Source organism: Heliangelus exortis, chromosome 2 (assembly GCF_036169615.1).
Source record: "Heliangelus exortis chromosome 2, bHelExo1.hap1, whole genome shotgun sequence".
Classification (NCBI taxonomy): domain Eukaryota; kingdom Metazoa; phylum Chordata; class Aves; order Apodiformes; family Trochilidae; genus Heliangelus; species Heliangelus exortis.
This window is the reverse complement of record NC_092423.1, coordinates 100,814,801-100,841,334: the sequence shown is the minus strand read 5'-3', so window position 1 is coordinate 100,841,334 and position 26,534 is coordinate 100,814,801. Positions and strand designations below refer to the sequence as shown.

At 40.0% G+C, this 26,534-nt stretch overlaps 1 protein-coding gene across 3 annotated transcripts in view; it reads left to right on the top strand.

The window, feature by feature from the left end:
• ARHGAP28 (Rho GTPase activating protein 28) overlaps positions 1-26,534 on the top strand; it is a 75,386-nt gene that overhangs the window by 14,407 nt on the left and 34,445 nt on the right. Inside the window, exon 1 of one of the 3 annotated variants that reach the window (XM_071737198.1) lies at positions 11,564-11,874. The exons of the other annotated variants lie outside the window; for them this stretch is intronic. The gene's annotated coding sequence lies outside the window, so the exon portion shown is untranslated. Of the gene's footprint in view, positions 1-11,563; positions 11,875-26,534 lie in introns of those variants that run through there. 3 annotated transcript variants of the gene reach the window in all.

Below are 26,534 nucleotides of genomic sequence, written 5' to 3'. Positions count from 1 at the left end.
ACGTGATAAATTTTTTGAAAGGTCAAGTCTGTACATTTCTTTGATGCAACCCTTGAGATGCTTGAGGTCAAATATTTTGTAATTACACTGTAATACTGACTATTATCCTATACCATATGTAAATAGGAAAGTCCTGTTTCCCTTGAAACTATGATAAGAGAGTAGCTTCTTGGCTAGCTGTGACCTCATGCAATGATCCAATGCTTTCCCTAAAGAAATGGAATTAGTTTATTTTGCATGGAGAAACCAATCAGATATTATCTTGAACGGAAATTCTTGACCTATACACTTCTACTGTTTGTACCATAGAAAGTTTTCTCATTTGTTCTATTTCTAAGCATTTCAAATATCTTTTGATTGATGGGCTGGTTTTAACCCTAAAGACAATGTAAACATTGAGAGCAGCTCTGTGGCTCCTTTGAGTTTCTATATTTGTTTAAATTTCATTGGACAGAACCTTTATCCCAAACTTACTCATAATAGCACTTGCCCTGTGTTTCCAGCAGTATTTGCCAGGCCTGGTTCATACATTATTATTCATATTCTGGTTTATATAGGAATGTTCTATTTAAAAGTGTTTAATTGTACTTTTGCTACAGATGGTCACCTGGGGGAATTGTGCTGTCTTATGAATGACAGACTCAGGTGATTCCTAAGCTTGATTCTGTGATGTGCCAGAGGGTGTTCTGGGGTCCTCCTGATCCATGTCACACCTCAGATCATTGTCTCAAAATGTTATGGTGAGGCCAGAAGAGTTTCCCTGTCAGTTTTCAGAAATGGAGCTCTGCCTATGTCCAACATATAGACAGAAAGGGTAGGAAAAAACAAACAAAATAGCAGCCCACTGACTCATGTACCTCTTGGAGCTGTGACAACTACATCAATGTGAGCATTTTCTGGAAGAATAGGCAGTTTGCAAACATAATATGGCTTAGTTTCAGTTTGTTTCTTTTTTGATCAATAGTTACTGTCAAATTCTCACCAAGCCCAAAGGCACTGTCTGGTAGTCATTTCTCTCCAAAGCAGTTTCATTCCCTCCTATTAGGACTCCTCAGAACCACAAGCAAGTTGCAATGACTTAACAAGCCACCACTTACAATGTGAACTTTTGTAATTCTCCAGGGACCTGCTCCTAGCACAAGACAAATAAACAGTAACTTTACAAGGATTTTACCTCTTTCATCGCAGAATAACTCTGAATTATGCCACATTTGTCACGGACTAAGTTTTCACATGATAGTTAATACAGCTCAGTTGCCAACCAGCTACTTTACCAGCAGTAGCAGTACAATTGCTTGCTTTTGTTCTTAAAATGATCTACATTTGAGTCTTTTCCACTGGATTCTATAACTAGACCTAAGAAAGAATTTTTCATGGGTGATACATAGATATGAAAAAAAGGGGCATTAATGCTTCCTCCTGTCCCCACCACCAACTTCTAATATAAGGGAAAAAAAAATTTAATCCATGTATCTCAAAAGCTCTGTACCATGGTAGCTGACTGAAAACTTCTTAAAAAGCAAAACAGCATCAGGCACCCTCCCTAAATTATTATGATTATCCAGCAAAATTTTATTTGTATTGACCATTTGTATTGACCACTGGCATTTCTATGATTCTATAATTATGATTTCTATGATTACCATAGGGCAGGTACCCAAGCACAAATAATTGAGAAAGAAAGCTCTTTGCGAACATGTGCTAAGTTCATCTAAAATTTCCCTCCAAGGCCAGGAGAAGATTTATGCAGTCATGAAGCCAAAGGCCTGGCGCCTCTGTCAGCTCCTTTACCAGTTGCCCAAACGCTAAAATAATCACAGAAATTTCCTCTGAAGTCTCACTGCACAACCCACACGTGTGCACAGCTCCAGCCCAAGTGATGGCTTCAGCAGTGCCAGAAGCGCAGAGGCAGAGGCACAGATCCCACCTCGGCTGCTCCTGCTCCAGCTGGGATGGCTTCCAGCGGGCAGTGCTCAGTTTCAAAAACATCCATGTAAAAAAGCTGGCACCTGAACAAATCACAGGTCTGAGGAAGTTCTGGAGATAGCTGCAACTGTGCTGGAAAGGAAGAAGTGGAATGACGGGATCTTGTTTAAAAAAAAAAACAAAACAAAACAAAGTGGCAGCTCAGGTTTTATTTGCTTCCTGTTGGGTTCTGGCAGATGACCTTAGTGGATATATGAGGGCTGAGCACTGCATGACAGGACTCTCACTTTAGTTCAGTTTGAGCCCAATTTATAAACAGGCAGAGAGCTGCCTCCTGTTGTCCCTGCTCAGACATCCTTCCTGCCTCCCTCCATCTCCCTCCCCCCTCCAAAAAAAAAAAATCCCCAAGGCATTGGAATAAGTTCTGATGCAGGTGCCTCAAATGCAACAGCTCACTCACAACATTTTTGGGGAGCTCATTGGAACAGAGAGTCAGCATTTTCTTTCTTTTATCAGCTCTGAACTCATGATGGTCACTGTGCAGGTATTGCTGATTAAGGTAGATCTGTGAAACAAGCAGCAGTTTTCCCAGGTCTTGCTTTATCTCCATGCCTGTGAAAAGATAAGGGGCAATTGCAGTACATTGCCTTCCACTCCCAGTGTGTGTGGTTTGTTTTATAGAAAAGGCAGAGCAAGGAAGTGAAAAATAAGAGAGCGATATTACCGCAAACCAAAGAACTTATAAATATGGCAAAGCTGACATAATACCATCTGGTTCATGTCTGTCCCCATTTAGAGATTGATCCTGTTGGGTCCTTAGTGCTAGGGCTGTCCCTCACTCCAGTCTTCAGAGCATGCTTAATATTAAGGGCATTATTGGATTGTAGCCAATGTGCTGAGCACCTCATAGGACTCAGACCTTGCTTAATTTTTCTGGTATTTAGAAAAAAACTCTTTCCAGCTCTGAGCCATGGCACTTCTGATCAAGATTTTCCTTCCCCAATCCACTACATCCCCCATGTTGGTTTTTTTTTTTATTCAGAATAATCAGTGCCAAGCAGGTTTATGCCACTGGTTGCTCACTGTGGAAATTCCTGTGTAGACTTTGGCTTCTCCGGAAACTCTAGAGGAAAATATCTTAGCCTGAACTGAGGCCCTACCTGGAGTTATTCAAAACCTGTGAAAAAAAAAACAAAAAAAAACTTGAGAGGAGAAGGGACAGTGTGTAATAAATTCTTGGGCATTGTCAGCGTATCTTCCAAAAGGGAAATGGGCTTTTAAATTAAACCAAAGAAATCCCTAGAAAACCAGGGCTTGTGTGCCTGACATGAAATACTTTGAGTCAGTAACTCTAAACACAGCTGTCACCACAAGGTGCACCTTCTGTGCACTCAACTTCCATCTAATTCCAATAACAGTGAATCTCTCAGAAGAGCAGCTGTAAATTACAAATCCTAAGCAAATTTTGAAATTTTATAGCCAGCTTTTAACGAGTCTGAAGAGTATAATGAAAAAGGGATTACAAAGCAAGCAGAGACACTTTTTGCTGTCATGGCAAGTCTGCTCAAGGTTTTAATTTCAGGGTCAAGCTGCAGAATTCCCCTGTCAGCCGATCATTACTCAGTGCTTTACAAATCCTTGAGGTGTGCACATTTAGCATGGTATGGTCTCTCCAATGCTCTCTAAGCTTTTGTGCATCAATATATATATATGGGTTTATGTTAGTGACCTGCACTGCATCAGCTGTGGTACCAAAATGCAGATAACCAGCATTTCAGCCATGTAGAAAACCACACGTCCCAGAAATACCACCCCTCACCTGCCCCCTGTTCACTCTCCATGTCCCCCACAACAAAACTTTACTGGCATTGCAAACCTCCATTCATCTTCAAATAGCTGCTCTATTCTCTAAACTGCCAGTCAGAAAGAAAAAGAAAAAGAAAAGAAATATTTACACCTTTTCCCAGTTGTAAAATTGGCTTAGGGGCTGAAAAAGACGAAGTCTAGTCCTGGATCAGTGATTAGATTAAGGCTTTGTATGTCTGCACATAAATCCGTACCCTCTGAGGCTAGAAATGATTCTTCACTGGATCAGAGCACTGTGCCTTGTAGGACCCAAGATGGCAGTTTTAAAATAGCCATGTAATTGAATATGGGAAAGACTTTCTGTTGTTATAGTTCTGTTTTTCTTATACCTTTACCTTTTTGAGTTTATGTAGCGAGAAAGAAGTAATTCCATCCCAGAAATGCAGCTGTCTTAGGTGTATGAAATGGCACTTTCTCCCTGACCTGCAATCAGGAACCAGACAAGGGAGTAGAGTGCTCTGCATGGGCAGAGATGGGCTGGAGGCTTTTGATGATAAATGGCATTTTTCAGCATAGCTGGTATGAAGCAGAGCACCCAGGAGACTTCTGCTTCTGACTCACATCTCCAATGCATAATAATAATAGTAATAGTAATAGTAATAGTAATAGTAATAATAATAATAATAATAATATCAACAACCTTTTCACAGCACACAGAAACAAATGTGTTTTGTGGAGAGCAGAAGCGGCATAAGCAGTAGACTGAAATTTCATGAGTACTGTAGACAGGCCTCAATATATGCTGGAACTGGGCCAGAATACTAGAAACAGCACTTCATCCCTACGAAGGCATGGGCTCATGGGATAAACTGGGAGGTCTCTTGTACCCTCACAGCTGTACTGCTGGCTCAGAAAATAGGGGTGTCTTCATCAAATAGTGCACATTGTATGTCTCCTGTGTGAGTGACATTGTCAGATTTCATTGCCTCCACTTCAAAAAATGTGCTTTTTCACATCTTCCATAACCTACCACTAAGTAAGTTAATAACGCATATTCTGTAAGTTGCCCTTTCAGACCGTGTGGATCTGCAAAAAAAAAGGCAAAAACTAGGGCCACGCAAAACATCCATCCATGAGAGCATCCAAGAAGGCTGCCTGAAGTTGTGACAGCTAGCAAAGGAGGCTGTGACAGCTGTTTTGACAGTGCTGTCAGGAAAGCTTTTTTTTAAACACTGTTTCTTATCAAAAATCTTGATTTTTCCCTCTCTCTGATCCTGCACTTTCTATTAATCATAATCAGCATTTTTGTTCTGTCTTACCAATGCCAAAAAAGCCCTTCTGGTGAAACCACTGGCGTGGGGGTCAGTACCAGTTGTTACTTGGAAAACAGGGAGATGAACAGGGAGAGTCATAACTGTCCGGTAAACATCTCTCAGGACTGCATGAAACCTGTGACATTGTCACATGGCTGGTGTCCTTGAGTCTCCCAGCCAGGTTTGTGCAAGTGTTGGAGGGATTGAGAAAGAAAAGCTGGAGATGGCAGGTGACAGCTGGTCCTGAAGAAGTGCTTTTCCGTATAGTGCTGTTCATAAAAACCACAGGTCTGGGTATACGTTGTTTGGGCAGTGGTGTTGAAGCCAGAGATTTCTAAATCTTGATAAAAGCCTTGCTCTTGAGACCAAGCAGGAACCTCATTCAGACTCCTGAAGGCATTTATGTTTGGGAAAGAGCTATGTCCAGGCAGACATAAGTGCCTTTGGAGGCACTACCTTGCACCTGCTGCAGCGATTCAGACCTGCACAACCAGGGACAAAACATCACTCCCAGTAGTGCTGGTGATGGTCCTGGTTCCTCAGATGGCACGGACAGGATTTTGCCCACACTGGATGCCTGGCACTGAACATCATGGTCTCTCAAGTCAATGGACTGAAGTCAGCCCAGGGACATCTGTGGCCTCACTCACTGTCACTCTCTCAATACCACTGAATTGTGGCAATGGTAAACAATAGCATTACATGTACTTCTGAGGAGGGCTGCTATCTTGCACTAATATTTTTTTAATTTCTGATGTTTATATTTTATGCTGAAATGCCTGTGATAGTTCACAGTGGAGTGATTAACTTGAATTCCTTCTTTTAAACTTGCTAATAAAATTTTCTTCTACCCTCTCTTTTTCTGCTTTGCACAAGACAGGCATCTCAAATTCTTCCTGACTGCCAAGCCAAGTTCTGCTTTCATGTCAAATAATTAACAAAATTTTAGACTAATCTAATATTTATATTACACTTGGTTATTAAATATGTCTTTGACATATGTTTCTGTTTAAAGAAACAAGCTTTAGGGATTGAAGACTGATAAAAGAATGAGCATATTCAGAGCCATAATTATATAGAGAAAGTAAAAACTTCTTTTTTTCCTTTGTCTATTTGTGTCCAACAGAATTTTCAGATGTAATGCTTTTTAGTTAGGGATTTTTTTAAGTTTTTTTACTGGGACATGTTTCATGACTTAGAGTCCTCCTAAAGTAATATTGCTGATTAAATTGGCATTACCTAATGGATGGAAACAGTAAGTTTTTTTTTTCTTTAAATAAAATCCTCATCTTTATGTAGAAGTGAATTAGTTGATAGACCATTAGAAACTCAGTAGAAATTCACCACAGTTCTTAAAATAAAGGTTACTGGCCAAATATGAATTTGGCAGTTACAGTTAATTTTAAAGTTATACTAGTGAAGAACATCTGTTAATATAAAAATATCTGTGATACATTACAGTGGCTTAGCTGTAGTCAGTTTAGCAGTGCTTGGTTAACATCTAAGGCAGGAGGGGGAGTAAATGTCTTAAATTTGGCAATCAGTAAGCCAGGGCTTTTACCTGTTTCTTGGTTTTGTTTGGATTTAGACAAAGCTCCTCTGTTTTTGCTTAAACTTCAGTAATCCTTCAGCACTTGATGTCATGCATTCTGGGTTTTCCATACTCTTTATAATAATCATTGAATCCTTATCCCACACCATATGTTATGAATATTCTTTTTTTGGATGAGAGAGACAGGCAATTGTTTTAGACTGCAGAGACCCTATCCCTCACATTTCCTTGTGTGTCAAAGATACAGAGCAGCAAAAAGGAGAAAAAAATAGCAGAAAAACCTGTTTGGGAAGATAGTTTGGGATGAGAAAAACAGGGAAGGGTCAGGAAATAAACCAAAACAAAACTTTTAAGTGTCAAAATTTCACTGCTCCTGAGGTGTGATTCAAACTGCATCTAGAAAAGCCTCTTCAGGGCCACACCTGGCTGAAGGTGTGAACATGATCATATTGCTGAAGGGGAGCAAAAGCCAGGAACTGGTCCTGGTGGGTATCAGAAATGATAGTGTTACAAAATATTAGCTCAGGTCCTTCTTTCCAAGTGAAAATACACTGAAATTCAGGGATACTAGCAAGTAATTATTTTCTATAATTTTCTAATTTGTATAATGTTATTGCCACGTGACTAATAGGGTTTCTTACTCATTTTCTCCCCTGACCACCAGACTGTCATCTTTTTAGTCTTGGCCTTCTTGGCCTGTTTAGCTTTGAAAGCAATGGTGGCTCTAGGGGAAAGTAAATGGCTTCCTTTGGGAACGGTGCTGTAAATCCTTGGGACTAGGATAACTAATAGCTTATCTATGAATTAGTTTAATGCAAGATAGGCTGTTGTTGTAGAGACCTAATATGAGTCAAAAGTCACCAGCTGACTGAAAATTAAGGTGAGAAATAAAGAGTTTCTCCAAAGATTAAAGTGCCACCTGAAGAAAAAACAACGAAACCTGTGTTTGCAAATTCAGTACAAAAAATATCTCCCCCATCACATGGCTCCACATACTGTTTCCAGTGTACATACAGTCCTGATCTGCAGCTATCACAGTGGGCACTGGGAAACAAGCTGAGTCCCTTCCCCTCCTCCTGGAGGAGTTTTTTTTTCCCACCAGGCAAGTTCATTTTTCAAGGTGACCTTCGCAGCCAACACCATCTGTTACTGCAGATAAAGAATGCCACCTCAGTGTATTTGTGAACCCCAGCTCAGCCTCCTGTGAGGCTCAGGGACATTGCAAAACAAAGCCCCTTCCTACAGCCTTCCCCATTCCAGAGTTTTCAGATGTTGGCACTGCATATTTTGCAGTGCTGCTTTTGTCACGCTCTGTAAACCCTCTTTTCTCACCTGACTGGTTTTATGTCTCAATGGTCTTGAGGTTAAGTAGTTTCTTTTGAAGAAAAAAACCCCTATTCTGTAAACTAATGGTCTCTTAGGCAGAGCTAAGACCGCAATTAAAGCTTAATCAGTCACAAACATAGGAAATTTCGGAGATCCCTTGCCAGTGCCCAAGAGGGAGCAGATCTTCAGAGATCTCCTAAGAGAAGGTTTAATCTTTTGTGGCATTTGAGAAACTGATGTCAAGTTTGGACTGTTTGGCCATGAATAACTATCTTCTTCCTATCTACATAGCTGTTTTCAAATACATCACTTATTAAGTTCCAGTACATTGCCATTTTCTACCATGAAAAACAAGCCAAATTTGGACCATGTGTGGTTTAAAGTATCCCAGTGTTAATGTAAAATCCAGCCTAGAGAAGAGCCTGTGATTTTTGCTCACTAACAGCTGGAATAGATCAATATATAGAGACCCTGGAAATAGCAGTCATGTTTCAGAAGAAACCACCACATGATTATGACCATGCCAGTTTAATTTCTGAGGAATACTTAATCCAGCGATAATTCTTCCAGTTCCTTCCTTGCAGTTTTATTTTCATGCTTGGCAAATGACATCAGTTAGACAAGCACTTAAAGCTATTCTCCAGCAGTAGTGATCTGTTAAAACAGGAGACTGTATTTAGAAATGGGACCGGAAAAAAGGAAAATTTCTTTTCCAGGGGAAAAAAAAATATTGTGGATTGATCAGAATAATCTACAGAGCATTTTTTTTGAGCCAAGAAAAAAGTAAGCTAAAATCAGAAAAAGTTGAAACATCTCATAGCAGCTTCTGCTAAATGAACTGTTTTGTTTCTAATTTATGTGGATTTAACTTTCAACAGAAAAGTAATACAAATGTCTGAGATCAAACTGTTTATGTTCTGAGTTTCTACAGGAAAAAGCAAGTGAGTTTGTTTCAGATGAACTTTAAATGAAGATTATGTTCAATTACTTGTTTGGCCAAAGCCCTGAAAAATCATTTTAACATAGCTAATTGTTTATGACTGGTTCTTACATCCAAATGCAGCAAAAAGCTTAAACATTTGTCTCATCATAAGGATAATCTGTGTATTCCCAGAGTCATAAAATGGAATCAACAGCATGTCTATTTTATGTCTTAGCTTTTCATTTCAGAAAAAGAATAGCATGAAACTACATGTGTCAGTATTTATCAGCTGAAATACTTCACTGTTGTGTCCCATATAGGGAATTAGTTCAGAGGTACTTTTGTACAAACCATGAAAGAGAATACTCAAATGTGAATAAAGGCACCAGTGAAGGTGGATGTGTTTGTCATGCAAATCCCCACTGGCTTTGGTGTGTCACCTTCCTATACAAGTTCAATACTGGTTATTTTTCACAGGACAGCTGTGATTAAGGTTCATCATTCTGCTGCTCTGGAGAGTCAGGGGAAAAGCATATTTAAGCATAGATTTATGGCGGGATTTTTAACCTAAAGGTTTGATTAAATTGTAAAGAACATATTGTATTTTGGAGGTGAAAGATGTTAAGTGCAAGGACACTGAGGGAGAGGGTTACATTTCCCTTAATTTTAAGTGTATCTAATGCCCAGTGAGCACTTATCCACTTCCAGCTCCATTTAATAGCTCTTTGGCAAGTCCCTCACTTTCCTCTCTCTTTATGGACAACAAGAGACATCTCATTCACAGGTGAGCCTAAACTGCTCTTTGGAGGTGATTTTCTTTCCACTGGCTGTAATCAGGAGCCTGTGACAAGCAGCGTCCTAACTCCCATGTCCTGGTTCAACATCTAATGTTAGATGAGAGGATCCGGTGCTTTTTGAAATACAGAGAATGTTCTAATTGCCAACAGCAGCCAGAGGGAAGACAGGTTCATTGTGAATTGCTGCAAGTGATCCCATCTCTGCTTCCTCCCCTCCCTCCTCAACTGCTTTTTTCTGTACTGCACAGCCAGAGCAAGGGGCCTGGGTTGCAAATGGGAACCCACTTTCATATTTACCAAATGCAACCACATCTCACCTTAATTGCTAGGAAAATCTAAGTCACTGTTACCAAGGCTTGTTTAAATTCCATCAGAGAGAAACTTTGGGGAAAGGCAATCTTAAAACTATATTTATCTGGCTGTTCAGACAAAGCCTAGAATTAGGTATAAAATGACTGTAATTTCTTCATACAGCAACAATTCAGGGAGCATAATAGCATCAGCAATGTATCACTTAACTAAAAAGAGAGAGGAGGCATCCTTGAAGGCAGTGGGGAGGGCAGTCTGGTGACTGTTCAGCCTGGAGATGACCTATGAGTATCTGCAAGAGGTAACACTAGAGAGGTGTGTTGCACAGATAATATGAACTAGCATCACTGGACCATTTCATGCAAAGAAACAGTAGCTGCCAAGCAACTGCCAACACCAGCTGGATTTGTAGCATAAACACAATGGACCCTACAGTCCACTACCAAATCCCTAAGACACCCTTTTCCCTGCAATTTATCCTCTACCAAATGATCAGTCAGTCCCTATACAGACTATATCCCCAGAACAGACCTATAGATAGCCATGAATCACTAGAAGTTTCCAAACTTTTCAAGGATATACGTAATTCTAGAATTTCACTAGAAGAAATAGGTGACATGAATTCCCATTTAAAGCATAAAGCAAATTTAACTTCAAGATGAAATGTAAAGCCAAACTAGTTCTGGTTTTGCTCTTTTCTATCCCCTTAGGAAATATGTGACTGATTCAGGAAGTCCTTTCCTTTCTCTTTTTTCTCTTTTTTTTGTTTTTTTTCCCCACAGCTTTTGCTTTTTTTTTTTTCTCTGTCTGTTCTGATTAAATAACAAGGCTTTCTTTTTCCTTTATTTTGCCGAAGGGCTGTCACCATGTTTTTGGAGGAAGTGAAGGATATCAGAAAGCTTATAACCAGAAAGTCAGCTTTTCCTCCTGTATTTCAGGCTGGAGGAATGATGACAGGAATGTTGTAAACTCGACAGAGCAGTTTAAGCATTTCAGTGGATAAACAAAGGTCTGCCAGAGGGAGTAAAGATTGACCATCTCTATGCTTTCAGTGCTTGAGAGTTATTTCTTAGGGTTCCTTTGGCTGCATTTTCAGACTGTGGTGAAGAACTTTTTGCGCTTTTTGTTTCATCATCCCCCAGCTGCACTCAAAATCATCCCTGAATTACAAGACTTTATCTCTACCATGGCCCAAACCCAATTCTGGGCCACTGTTCATACAAAACCTGGTGCATGCTTTTGTCAGCATTCATCTTGGCCTCCCACTGATCATCCCAGTGTAGGAAAAGCGAGAAAGACTTCTCCATAAATATTTGATTTCTTAACAGCTGTACTCTGGCTCGCTTCTCCTTCATTGCTGGCATTGTGCACTGCTCTGGGTGGAGCAGCCATCTCCACGCAGAGGGAGCTCCTCATTTTGCATCTGGTCATTTACAATTTTTTTTTTTTTTTTTCATTATGCTAATGGTAGTGCCTCATCTCCCTTTAGCAGAAAACCCATAAATTGGCTCTCCCTGTTTCTGAGCCACCCCACAGGGACTCTCCTGAACTACAGTGCAGCTTAGTGCTGATTACTTTTTTATTTCTCCTCTTAGGAAATGGATAAAAGGTTTAAGTCTGACACAAACAGGAAAACACACTAAGAGGATTTATCCTGAAGGCATCTACTCTTTAAATAGCAATGGAGCAGAGTCAGTCCATTTCCCATAAGGGCCAAAAGCTCCACTGCTCTTTGTTCCTGCAGCCCTTGTATGATTAGAGGCAAAATACCCTATGACACACAGGCTGTCAGATAGCTCCCAGAATATCCAACTTGGTGATCATAGGGTCTCAGTGCCACTAGGAGCATGAATGAAGAAGTTTGGTTCCAGGACTCTGCTCTGCTCCTTTAAGGATAACGCCAAGGCTTTGTTCTGCTCCAAGGTAAGACTCACAGAATTTACTAAATCAGTAATTTCTCAGCCTTCCAGGAGATAACTGCTCCCTCCCTCCTGTTTTCTTAAAGAAGGAGTGACAGGAGGGGGAGCAAGCTGTCAGTTATCACCAGCAGAATTTTCCAGCTTTACTGGGATGGAAAGGGGGAACAACAAAAAAAATGATACACTAAAGAAAAACAACGAAACAGAGGGCTGGCTAAAGTGACTTCAGGATGGGCTTATGCATGCTTTGTGTTGACTTAAGTTATACAAAAATATGCTTCTAAAATCTAAAAGCATGAACTCAGTCAAGGCTTTATTAGCAAGGTGTGGCTCTAGAAAATTTTATAATAGAACTTTTCCCTACCATTTATTCTGTTTATAAACATTTACCGTTGGAATAATGTCCCAGAGGGAGCAGAATATTTGCTTTAAATTAGTTTAATCACAGATTTCCTTATTTTTACTTTAATTTGATTCGGGGTCAGAAATTTGTCTTTTTCAACTTTTGCCTTCTGATATCATATATGTTTATGATACTCATGCATATTGCAGTTCAGTGTCCTGACCATAATTTGACTTGCACTAGTAGAGCTTTATATAAAGCTAGCTCTAAGGAAAGAAGAAACCTATGATTTGTGTCATTCTATGGGAACAGAGAACAGAGAACTGGAGGTGAAAAGCATCTACGACTGTCTACCTAGTAATGAAAACTGGAAAAAATCAAGGGAGATGGAAACCAGGACTTGTTCACATTTTTTTGAGGAAACTGGAAGCTTGTTTATACAGTCTAAATAAATGAAAAGGCAAACAATAGACCATAAATCCAGCACTCAAGGACAGGCTTTCACATCCCTCAAGGAGGGATTCCAGGGTGTTTTTCTTCTGCTGGATGGCTGGCATGGTGCTCACAGCTCTGCAACTTGAAAGAAAACATCAGGAGTGTTTCATGAGTTTCATTTAGCAGCTCTTGCCTCATGTTAGTTTGCACACACTGAAATGGCCAGCACAACCTTTCTGGTGCCAAAGTCCCCCTGCAGCAAACTATCATGAGCTGGGGTCATGACAGTCAGCAGAAATAATACTCCTTGCCTTGGGGAAAAGTTTTCAAGGATTTCTTGTTATTCCCTCTGTAGAGGCAGCATGAGGCCTATACAGGGGATCAAAAAGAAGTCTGAAAGGGCATCAGATGGTGCAGAGCAGCAAAATATCATGATCGTGGTCAAATATGATGAGTATATAATAGGTTTTAACCATCTTCGATCAGAATGAATGAGCAAGGATTTTCTTTTTCCCTTGTCAAACATCAAGGCTCACTGAAAGGAAATACAAGCAACTAGTATGCTGGGAGATTTGACTTTTGCTACCTGGATTCTTGCTGATTTATTTAGGAAAGAGAATCAGACCAACATGATTATTGTGAAATTTCTACCCGACTGGTACACTCCTAGCACTAATTTCTTCAGCAAATATAGTCTCATTATGAGTCCCAGTAATATTCTACCAGGACAGGAGTTAGGGCTTACTGGCATAACAAATTGCCCAGACAGCTTTGTGTGACTTTGTAACTCCTTTTTCATATGAATGGAAGAATTCTGAGGGATCTCCCATCACTGTTTTATTGTTCTATATGAAGGTGATCCTGTCCATGCAATGAAAAGACATTCAGAATGTCTCTGTCAGACACAGAACTGTAGATGTTCCTGGATAGCCAGGAATTTTCAGCTGTTGATGCTCTTTTAAGATAATGACCAAGTTCTGATGAAAATTAACCCAGCAACTATAAACAATTTTGTATGTTCTTCAGTTCTTTTAATTACTTCTTAGTAAAAAGTCTCTCTTAACATGCAATTTTGGAAAACCTTAGGTGGGGAGCTGTGTGTAGGCAATCATAATAATATAGCAGCCTCTTAATTTGACAGATCTTTCTTCCACCCAAATGATTCCAACTACTCTGAGTAGTCTGTTCTTATCTTGAATTATGCTTCTATTTAGCAAAAAAATTCATGTTGTTCCCCTGGTTTGTGCCTTACAAAACATTCCCTTTTATGTGTTATCTAGACATTTGCACAAAGACTTTTAGGAGATTACTAAAATATTCCCTCCCATTGCTCCCATCTTTGTTGTGCATTTACACATATATTTACGTGCCAGTATGAATCCATATATATGGATAATAATCCTCCCCTTAGGATATTGTGTAAGTATGTCATAAAGGAAAAGGAGATTAACAGTACAATGCAATACAAACAGGCTGACTTTATGGCGGTCTTGCAGAAGCTCCTGCCAAGCAAAAGAATAAATAACAGCTGTGTTAATCAAAGCCAAATTTAAAAGATAAAGCTTGAATTTAGGTGGTCAAAATCCCAGAAAACTGGGAAAGCTTAATTCTCACATAAAAAGGAGAACTTTAAAGACAAATACAATATAATGGTATACAGTTAAGTTGAAAGCAAATTTTTGCAAGTGCTTCTCTGACTTTAAAGCCTAAGTACCACCTGCAAAACTGACTTTGTGTGCAGGAGCATTTGCTCTCCCTGTAAATCCATAGGTTTGTGTCCCCGAATCCTTCAGTCCTTCCATGAAAATAGGAGTTAGGTCACAACCATCTTAAGTCTCTTTTGGAAGAGACTTTCTTCTGGAAGTCTAGAAAAGATGCTGGTGTAAGCAGTGGCTGAATTCCTACCAGGTGTGCCAACTCAAACGGGAGAATTAGAGGTACAAGCATGATTATTCCCCTGTTTTCCTGGAAAGCCATCTATTGTCTCCATTTCAGGTTCAGCTAGTGAAGATGTGTTAGTCTGTTCGAGATCCTGTAGAAGCATTTTGAATCAATTGTAACTGACATAAATACAGCCCTTGACTGGAAATCTTCCAGAGCAAAAGAGCTGAAACAGTTCAGCCAAGATGCTTTATATCAGAAGCACGGATAAGTAATTTGGTGTCCTCGTGGGAAGGATAGCATTACAGCTTCACAACATTTGTAAAATGTCTGCATAGTGAAAGATCTAACACGATCATTAAAAGATGGATGAGTGCCCTGTGAATCTTTACCTCCTATCATGGATCATGGCTGCTATTGAGGCAGGAGTGGGAAGAGGAGCATGTACTCTCGGTGACAGAGGGCACAAAAAAAGCTTAGTTGTAGTCATTTGACGTGAGCATGTGTGCTTTCAAACATGATTTAATATGTTTGTGTAGCAATATTAATTGCTTTTTAGATGCTATCCAGCCAAGAATATGTACAGGCCTGACAAAGATCAGTTAGCAACTTCAGCCAAGCTCTGCAGGACTTACAGATTAGGGGCTCTATTACTCACTGTGTACTATAGCTTTAAGTCATGGACTTGCTCTCATATTTTTAACCCTCTTCTGTGGCAAATCACATCTGTGTGATTTTACAGAAGTTCCTTTGCCTCCCTCTGTAATACTGACTTGATAACATCTCCATGGTGCTGTTACGATGAATGTGCTCTTGCTTATATAGGTAATGAAATACTGCAGGGGGGTTGGAGTGTTTTAGTAGTTACCAAACCCCTGATTCTGTTGTTACTATCCACCACATGATTTGGTATCTGGTTCAGGTTCCCAGCTTGACTGAGGAGAACTCAACACAGCTTGAATCATAGAAGCAGAGAATGGCTTAGGTTGGAAGGGACCTTAGAGATCATCTACTCCAATAGCAGGAACACCTCTCATTTAGACAAGGTTGCTCAAGGCCTCATCCATCCTGGCCTTGAACACTTCCAGGGAGAGGGCATATCCAACATCTCTGGGCAATCTGTCCTGGAGTCTCACCACCCTTGTACTAAAGAACTTCTTTGTGATAGCCTCCTTCCATTCTCCCAACATGACCTGATTCAAATGCAGAACAGCTTAGAATAAACCAGAACAAACCAGTAGCTTTCAAAATAGACATAAGTAATCCATCCCTTCCTGTTAGACATTAAGTCTACAAAAGGTGCTGTAGAACTTTCTAGCAAGGTTCTGGGCTGCCTAGAGTTTCTGCTTCCCAGGAGAACATGAACAAGCATTTTGTACACATCTTAAGATGCTAGAAGCTAAGGTTATATTGTCCTTCTACATCTTCTGAGCCCTGAAGACTTCCCTCCAACATGAACCCATTTTCCTCAGAGATTTTGAAAAGTTACCTCTTATTTCCCCAGCATCAATATTAAGGCATTTAAATTTCCAGACCTTATGTGCAAGAGTAATTGGCTGTTTTCAGCAGAATAACTCGTATCATGGAGGAACTGTGGACAAAGGCACCATGTTTTGTGAATATTAGTGGTCTTTCTAGCTCCCATAAGCTTCAGGAGCTGCAGTTTATTTGAAAAGTTAGTTTTGAAATACCTGATATACTTCAGTTTCCTTCAGTGGTCATGGATTAAATATTTGAGAAAAACCTCTAAAATAATATAAGCAGAAGGAGAAAAAGTAGCTGAAAGAGACTGGAAAGCTGCTGTGCATCATGTACCAGTAGTCTCATTTAAGACATGTCATTTCTTATTCTGTTATTTGTCTTCTTTATGGGCATTGTTAAAATGTGTAACAGTCAAACATTCCAGCTCTCACTGGAGTCCAAGTGGCTTGGAAGCATCACTGATTCATTTGGCTCTTTCCATAGAAAGATCATATTTTTCATAGCCATATAGTATGAACGTTTGAACACAAATTAGAAAAAACCTGAAACTTAGGCTGTAGCCCTGACAATTCTCATTAAGATCTTCCCTGTATCTCTTTAGCATAAGCCTAGAAATCAGTTTAAGATCAGAGAAAATCTTTTATACCCCATTGACTGGAATTGTATAACTAAAGTATAAGAAAATTCATTGCTGCTGCTTTTTTTTTTTTTTTTTTTTTTTTTTTAACTTTCCCCCTTCATTCCTCTGTTGAAGGCCTGAGTATATAATAAAGTAAATTTGATTTTGTGTTCCATTGTTTCCTCAGAAAATGAGAATGTCTGCTCTTTGGAGACATGTGATCTTCTACTTGGTATTTCCTGTCCATTGTGTTCATGTTCACCAGAATAAGTTTCTGCTCTTCATCTTCAGCTCTGCTCTGTCCTCTCTTATGATTATATTTTCCATCATCTCAACATGACCTATCATACCACTGGTAATGCTGCTACACACATACAACAGCTCAAGACGTTCTTGCCAGCACATCTCTCTGCCTTTATTAAAAATGAAAATTCAATCTGCAGTAGCAGTTGTCTACCAGCTTTTGCTTTAAATTCAGCCTTATGCTTACACTGTTATTCATGTCCTAAGTGGGAGAGGTTAGCAAATAGTATACCCCTATTAAATTATAAAGTGAGTGAACAATTCTAAAATTTTGACCAAAAAGAAGATGAGTTAATTAGTAAGAAATCAGTTGTTCCTTTTTTCCCTCAAAAATGTAGGTCAAAAAACTATTTTCATATAGCTTGCTTCTTAAAGCATGGAGGTGAAATGTGCATGGCATTACTAAAACTACTATTGGCTTCAGCAGAACCAAGAGAATTTTCCTCTGTTAATACTGCCTAGCTGATTGGGATTTTTAGTAATTTTTTTTTCCAGAATATAAAGAAACCTGGTTGCTTTGAGGCTGAGCATTTTGTAAATATTTATAACTAGGTAGAGAGAGAAGCTGGTGTGTGCCTTCTTTTGATGGGGAGATAAGATAGTCAAATGCTGTTAGAGAAAATCAGCTGCAATCCTGTGTGTCAGGTCCCCCTGTGCCACATTGGTGTCACCTCCTTTTTGCACGGAGAGCCCTTATCAGCTATTGCTGGTAGCTCCACCTCTGCATGAGGCTCTTACCCAGCTTAGCAGAACCTGTTTTCAGGACAATGGAAACGGAGAGGAAAGTGACAGGGCTTAAGGATGGCTGCAGAGGGAGGGATGGAAAGGGGGATAGAGGTAGAGATGAGGCCTTGTGTTGACTCAGGTTACGCAGTCTCAGACTGTCCAGAACACTGTCCATCAATTTCCAACTAATGCACAACCTTTTTTTTTTTTTCTTCAGGTAAAAATAGGAACTTTGAGATATTCTCCAAGATTTGTCTACACTTTTTGCACATTAATTATCAAGGCTGCTTTATTAAGCAGTCTTATTAACAAAAGAACATTCAATTCAGCAAATTTAGAACTCTTTCCAAAGTAACTCATAAAGTCTTTACTAGTGTGCTCGTGGCAAAAAATAGAACTATGTGCTCATCTCGATTTGTATTTAGTTATAGCAATTTCCAGTGAATTTTTTGTTACTTCTGAATGATTCAGTATGCCACAAAGTACAATACACCATGGAAAATACAGGCTGAGGCTTCTGAATTGACTGACAGCCAACCCAGAACTGTTGAGAAAAATCTAAATGGTGAGAAGGACATTTCCTCATGAAATCTTTGTGATTTGTAGTAACTTCAACAATAGCAATAGTACAAAGAAGGCTGCTCTGAATTTAAACATAAAGGATTAAATTAAGCCAGTGGGGTTGTAACAATTTGTAACTGTCTGAGAATCAGATCCAGGAGTTGCTTCTCTGTCAAAAGACCTAACTGTATCTTCTCCACATAAGCATTTTTTTTCAAGAAAATAGCTTTAAAAGTTGCATATTGCTTAGCTTTAAAAGTTCAATGTGTTGCTTTGTTTTACTTGGTTTCTGTCCTGTGAAGCTGTGAATACTATCAAGTACAATGTCTAAAATGATTTCTCATGAATTTCAGGATAACTTATAGCATCTGTCACTAAAATCTAAATTAATAAATTTGAGAATTTACATATTCATATTATGTAGCTCAACCATTGTCTTCCATATACATTAGAACTCATTTAAAGGAAAACACAGAATCACAGAATGTCTTAGGTTGGAAGAGACCTTCACGATCATCCAGTCCAACCTTTGACTAACACTGTAAGTTCACCACTAAACCATGTTCCTAAGAACCAGGTCCACACATGATATAAATACATCCAGGGTTGGTGACTACACCACTGCCCTGGGCAGACTGTTCCAACGTCTGACAACACTGTCAGTGAAAAAATCTTTCCTAATAAACGCAGTAACTCATGAAAATAAGTAACTCATTAAAATAAGTACTACATGTTTGCCTAGATCCTGATGACTTTGAAAAAAATGTAATGGGTGGAGTGGTGACATTTACTTGAAAGGGAGCATTAATTATAGGAAGGGAGAAAGCAATAGATGGAGTTCACTGAAAGCTAAGCACAAAGCAACCGACAATCTTAACGGTGTTTTCCTACCATAATGGTTCTATGATTCTATTATATGACTTCAAGCTCCTGTTTAGTTTACATGTTCACTCCTAGAAGTATGTCTTCTGTCAGAGATCATGTCAGGACCATAAAGAGCTTACATTTGCAAGGTATGTAGTTGCATTGGATGGCTTCTGGCAGATAGTTTAGCCCAGTTCTTTATGCTGTTACCTTAATTCAACCAAAATTACTTAATTTGCCTTTTAAAGTGTTTCAGAGAAAGAAATTCCTATAAATACTGTGAGTTCCTTAATGGCACTAACTGTGCTGGTCAAAAGCTCCTTTAGAATCTTCTGAACTAAAAATCAGCATATATTCTTCGACACTTGCTATATAAATGCAATTGAAGTTAGAAGCTGCACTTACAGCTGTGGAAAGTTTGACCACTTACATTTCAGCATTTTCATCGTGCCTGATGAGTATTCTAATATTTCTTTCTCTTTATAAAATTTAATTTCTGCTACTAGAGCCAAAAATCTTTTAACGCTGCCTAGTTTACATCCCCTCTGGGTTTTATTTGGTTTGCTTCTTTGCTTGTTGAATGATTTAAGCCTCATTGGAGTTCTCAAACCTGTGCATTTCCTGCAGTTTTAACTGTATCCTGTTGTGTTATAAATTATGAGTCTGCTTAAGTGTGAGTTATTGGCACAGGGTAGTCAATTCTATTGTGAGAAAAGATTCTGGATTCGTCCTCACATTACCCTCCTACCCCCAATCTCCTTGGTATTTGTAGTTGCACACAGATGCATGTATGTACACCAGTTGGCTTGAGATGATGCTATCCCCAAGGAGTACTTACAGGGCTGTTGCTTACCTTATCAGAGACCCTGCCAGAGCAGTAGGAAGCAAAAGAGAAGTACAGCTTTTCCACTGCCTTTTGTGGGATCTTTCCCACTACCTACAGATGGCTCTCTGGGGACCAAGTGATTGCTGTGAACAGTCTTAAACATCATGCAGTAGCAGAGTTTAGATGGAATCTAGTGCATTTGTGCTTCCCTCCCTCCTTTCCATTCATATAACTCTGATTCTAGCCTGGGATAAGACACTGGGTAGCTGTTTGCACCAAGCTGCAGATCAAATGTGTCTGCCTCATGCTAGGTAATGCATCCTAACAATTGGTAATCATAGAGTCATAGAATCATAGAATTGGCTGGGTTGGAAGGGACCTCTGAGATCATTAAGTCCAACCCTTGATCCACTGCCGCTGCAGTTAGCAGACCATGGCACTGAGTGCCACATCCAGTCTCTTTTTAAATATCTCCAGGGATGGAGAATCCACCACTTCCCGGGGCAGCCCATTCCAATGTCTGATCACCCTCTCGGTAAAGAAATTCTTTCTAATGTCCAACCTAAACCTCCCCCAGCACAACTTGAGACCTTGCCCTCTTGTCTTGCTGAGAGTTGCCTGGGAAAAGAGACCAACCCCCCCCTGGCTACCCCCTCCTTTCAGGAAGTTGTAGAGAGTAATGAGGTCTCCTCTGAGCCTCCTCTTCTCCAGGCTGAACAGCCCCAGCTCCCTCAGCCTCTCCTCATAATGTTACAGGACTATATCCAGGGCTGTCATACGTCTTGATTTCAAATTCAGTCCATGTGGAATTTGAAGGGTTTATCTTGGCTTTTGAGGTGCTCGTCTATCTAGTGATCTCTGAGTGCCAGGCATCTAGAATTTTTTGAGGTATCTACTCAGTATGAGTGGATAAATTTTATGGGGCAGGCACAGTGAGCCCAACACTCCTGGAGGCCTTCATCAGCCCTGGGGCATATGTGCAGTGAACTGTCAAATTCAGTGCATTCAATGCTCAGACACAAATTCCTTGTACTGTACATGCACAATAGATCAAACATTTCCTGGAAGCACAGGATTTCCTAAGCCTACAGTACATGGCCCACATGCCTGTCCTTCTTCCTGGAAAACTTTGGCCTGCCCTATGAACATGGCTTTGTTTCATGTAAAAGAAATTAGACTTAAGCAAACACCAACAACAGAAAAAATTTGGCACCTCTAACAATAAAAATGTGTCAGAAGTGCTTAAGATGCTTAAACTGGCTGCCCACAACCAGCTTTTGCCTGCTGTAGGCCATGTCCAGATGCTTCTTATCTTGCCCATACCCACTGAAAATTACACCTTACCTACTCTGCCATGATCTGCTTGTGTCTTGAAGTCTTCAGCATTCAAAATTTCTGTGTGAAAAGAATTCTTTTCCAATTCATCTGGAAAAAAAATGCTTAACAGAACATACTGTTGTTAGTGTTAATCATTTGGGAATCCCTGCTGCCCTTTAGGACCAGCTTTGTTAGGAGAATGAAGACAAAATAGAGTTCCTTTCAGATTTTGACAGACACACTGAAGCCATGTAGGGCACTGTCTCAGTCCCATCAGGCCACAACTGAAGTGATATGATTGCCAGTGTGGAGGAGAGGTCTGGGTCATGTCCCCAAAGGCCATCATTGCCAGCAGGCAATACCTAGAGAGCATATTCCCTGCCCTCCCCTGGCTCAAAGGGTCTGATTGTGAGAGCCCTTCCATTGAAATACACAGACAGAGGGAGATTCTTCTGCAATCTTCATGCTCAGCCACAGAGCAGTCATAATGTCGTCCTTGTTTCAGATGCGGGATTTCTGTACTGCTTATGGAAAAGCTGCATAAGAGAGAGCTGAAGCATCCAAGGTGAAATGCATTTTTAAATGCTGGCAGGTAACACTGGCATGCAAGCTCTGCAGATGGCTCTCCTCACTCTTCTTAGTACTTTGATGAATTGCAGATGAGCTATGAATAAATATATTAAACTCTCTTAATTCCTTTGAATCTTCTAAGTCTTTTTAAATTCTTTAAATATTGACTCATTAAACAAATCTGTTCAGTCAAAAAAAATGTGCAAAGACAGAAAACCACCTATAGAAATAAAAATGATAATTGAAAAAAGCATATTTAGTAGAATGCTTTGTAGACTACAAAGACATGAAAAATACTGAATTCCTGTCGTTTTTAATCTAGGTGATACAGGTATGTGATGATTCAGCTTATTTTCAAACCCAGCTTTTTAACAAAGAACAATAAGGTTAAGACGATTTTGGAGTTCTGCGAGGCAGAAGGATGAGAAAATTAATAATGAAATAAAATCCTATTTTGCTTCTCACTCAAATACTGTTATAAAAGGAGACTGGGTTGACACCTCAGTGAAATCAGTGAGCATAATATATTAGATATTTTCTGTACTAGGTATTAGAGAAACAAAGGGGAGACTTTAGGACCCACTGCCTACAACTTGCCTCACATCTGCAAAATAATCAGAACCAGAAGTGTGCAGGTAGAATTGGGGTGATATCATCTGAGATATGCCCCACCAAGCATAGAGAGAATGAAACAAGGAGGCAGCAAGCAGTGCTGGAATAGGGTTGTCAGGAAGGAGCCAGAAAACAGGAGATTTGGGACAAGAGTGAACTGTACCTTGAACTGTGCACATAGATACTATTTCTAGTTGCTGGACTCTTCCTTTTCCTAGATTCTGTATGCATTTTATTAAAAAACCAAAACAAAACAAATAAAAAACTTGATTCCTAACATTTCAGAACAGAGAAAAATACAGCTCTTAATAAAGAATACATTTTGTTTCCCTGTCGATGCAAGCTACCATCCTGCTTTTTACATTTGGGAAGAGCTGAGCAAAGGAGTAGAGAGAGGGTAATTACTTTTTGTAAGAATTTGGTGAACTGTAATGATAAACTGAAAACAAGAAAGTTCTGGATATAGGAAACAACACTGTACTCTGCCACTGTTGTGCTTTTCATGTGTTACTGACTTCACTACATTAAGTGGCTGTACTGATAGAAACATTTCAGTACATAAAGGTGGATTGTGGTCCTAAAATGACCAGGAGACTTTGCTTCCCTCATCTTTATCATTTCTATGTGACTAATTGTTGTGAAGCAGGTTCAGGACCCACTGAATGAAATGAAGCATAACAGACCACAGGAGTAAGATGTCCTGGCTCTCTGTGTAAACAAGGATTAAGTGATGGCTTTAACTACAAGATGGCTTTATTGCTTCTGTTTGTTTTATAGATTCTTTACCACCCATTAGCTAATTAAAATGAAAGCACAAGCCTGGATTTAACTTCAGTCAGGCTGTGAGCAATCATTAGGTGTCACTGAACCAGCTCTTGGTATGTTTTGACAAAACTTTACTTGGAGATAGGGTAAGAATTGCTTATTGAATTTGGCTTGGCTATTCTGAAATCAGTGTGTGCTCTCATACCTTAAACACTACCTTTCTGCATGATACACAGAACAGAAAATATATGTTCAGCGGGCCTGGTTTGCTATTCTATTTCATCAGTGTAATAAGCATACACCAGGACAAAACCAGAGTCATGCACAGTTGAATCATCCTCCTTGTGCCCCATGGAAATACCCTGCTCCTTTGCAAAAATCTTTCCACAGAAAACTTTCTGCATGGTATCATATTTCTCCTTACTGGCACTCTTTAACCCTGTCTTCTGAGACCAATATCCAGTAAGAGACGTATTCTTTGATAACACTGGACATTGTAGCATACTTTTCCCTTCTTCCTTTTTCTCTCCTTTGGCTGTTTGGCTTTCGGTTTTGTTGGTCTTGGTTTTTGGTTTTTAATTCCACCCTGAAAACAATTCCAGCTTATTCAGTGAAGTAACCTTAATTTTTGCCCAGTGCTTTAAGGTTTATCCTTCTTTCCCAGTTTTTTCCATCTAGGAAGCCAGGATCTGAAATCCCTCCTGTGCAAGCTTTTCAGATTAGCTTGGCACTGCCCATGTGTGTGAGGGAGCAAATGAAAGTGAGCGTTAGCTTCATGATTGCTACTTACCAAATGAGACTGGTTTTCAGATTTTCTGTAAGGACAGCAGAGTGGTTTAATGAAGACATTTTATCCTTTTAAACTTCTCTACAAACACGGAGAAAAAGACAAAAAGAAGCTAAAAAGCCTGCAGGGTGAAAAAAGTATCAGGAAGACAGGATTTCTGTCTGAAACTTCCCAGGTAACCTGGGCTTGTTCAGCTGTTTCTGAGACAGGCAGGCAGCTTGCTGAGTCAGTGATCATCCAGTGTCCTTCAAGAAGGAATTAAAAGCAGTGAAGAATATGCTTTGATTCTGCAGTAGGATTTTTTTTCTTTTTCTTTTTTTCCTGTAACTGTTTTGAGCAGCCTTGTCTGGAGGAAATTAAGACAACTGCCATTATCACATAAAAGCATAGACCACTTCCTCCAGGACAAAAGTCACAGGTATATGGGTCAAAACAGCAGCTGGAGGTCTTTTCAAATAAGTGAGCTTTTAATAGGCAGTCTCAGAATAATTGCAGAAGGCTTGTACCAGACCACCTGGAAGCACGCTTCAGCTGTTTACCAATAAGGACAAAGCACCTCTGCCTAACCTTCCTTGTTGCAGGAATTTTACACAACTTGATTTAATCCAGGCTGAGATAACAAGCCTCTCATATGGGGTTCTCAGGTGACTTCATTCAGTTGATTCATCAACTAAGCTCTGTACTTTTAATATTGTTGTAAATAACTTGTTAATTACCCAGGATCCTTAGACATATTTGGTAAAGCTAGTTGTCACAGAGCACTTGTTGCCATGCTACATGGTCTGTTTTCCATTTATCTTTTTGGTATGGTAATATACAAAACAGCATACTCAGTATGGGGGGAAAAGAAACAATCCACCAAGCCTCTTCCTTCCTAATATGGTGAAATAAAAAGCCTTGGTTTGAGCTTGCTTGAAGTGCTGATGCAGTCAAAGCCCAAGGCTCAGTCTGGTGTAAAGAGCACAAGGGTCATGGTTGAGATTCACGCTGGGAGGGCAGGAAATCTTTAAATTCCCTGACCATGACTAAATGATGACAGCCAGTGGTGCTATCAGAGAAAAAGCCCTCTTCTCATCCCAGCACGTGTTTGTTTCCAGACCGACGAGAGCATTTCTTCCTACGAGTGCTGGTGTGGGAAGTCTTGAGCTGTGGAGATGTAGGCACTTATATTTCACAGAGGTTTATACAAAGCAGGGGTAGAAGCTGTGCAGCAAGGGGCAGCATGGGGGGGCTGAGACAGAGCCAGAGCCCCAGCCTGCCCAGGGCACCCACTGCCCGCCTGACACCAGGCCTGGGCGTTTCTCTCTGCTTGTAGAGTGAAAAGGGGCCCCAAGTGCAGTTCGAGTGCCAGGAAGTTTTGCCTTTTCCCTTATTTATGCTCACTATCACCTCTTAAACAAAGGAGTGCAGCTTTTCGCAGCAGTAAGCAATCAGCTGGCAGGAGTTGTTTCCCCTGTGTTCTCCCCTGTCCCCACCAGCTCCCTGCGGAAGAAATGGGGGGGTTCTGGCTGCTTCTTTGGGGTTCTGCTTCTGGCAGTTAAAAAAATGTGTTTGAGGGGGCTTGGTTCAGCATTAACTCATGATATTTAAGTCCTGTGAGGCTTGTTTTGTTTTTTTGTTTTTCCTTGATGGTGCTGATGGGAAGAGAGAGAACTCAATCCATTAAAAAAAAAAACCAAACCAAAACAAACCCAAACCCAATCAAACAAAGAAAAAAACCTCCCAGATTCATAATTCCAGTAATTATGATTTATCAGGGACCTCAGTCATTTGAGGCTTTGCAAACAAAAGCTGACTGAAAAGCTCGTGCTTCCCCAGAGGGAGAGCGATGTGGAAAACACTCAAATAGCTTTAACCACACTTGTGTCACAAATTCTTCTCAGATTTGGTGACTGTGGCTTGTTCTAATTAAAACAATAACATTTTCAGTGCTGTGTTTAAAAGCAAACAGTGTTTTTGAGGAAAATAAAAACAAAGAGAGAAACAGTGAAGATGGCACTTCTCTTCCTGCAGAACCTGTGTCTCCGCTGAGCCTTGGTACATTTTCTTCTGCCAAAATATTGTCACCCATCTGAAATCTCTGCTTCCCAGCAGCTGGCCCAGAGTACATGGGCAGGTTTGGGAGCTGAATCATCCGTATTACACCTCCCTGTGTTTCAAAAGAGGAAAAGTCCTGGGCTTTGCTTCTTTCTAAGCACTGATAATGTCCAAAGCTCGGGCTCAGATCTCACTGAGGGCTCAGATCTCACTGAGAAGGAATGGCCTGAGACCACCCAGACGAAGCAAGGAGGCTCCAGGAGCCTCAGGGAAGCAGCAAGCCCTTTGCTGTGAAGAAGGTTGCAGCAGTAGTGCAAAGCACATCTAGTTATTTTCAGTGAATAATATATTATTTATACGTCCACTGCAAAAACTTTTACAAGGAGGGAAATACTGAAAAGGAAGTGTCTTTTTTTTTTTTTTTTTTTTTTCTTGGTGGAGTAAAAGTGGTGCCTGTGGTTTTAAACAAAGGTCTGTTGGCAGGATGAATATCATAAAGAAAAGGAAGAGAAAGGGAAAATACATTTGAATTAATT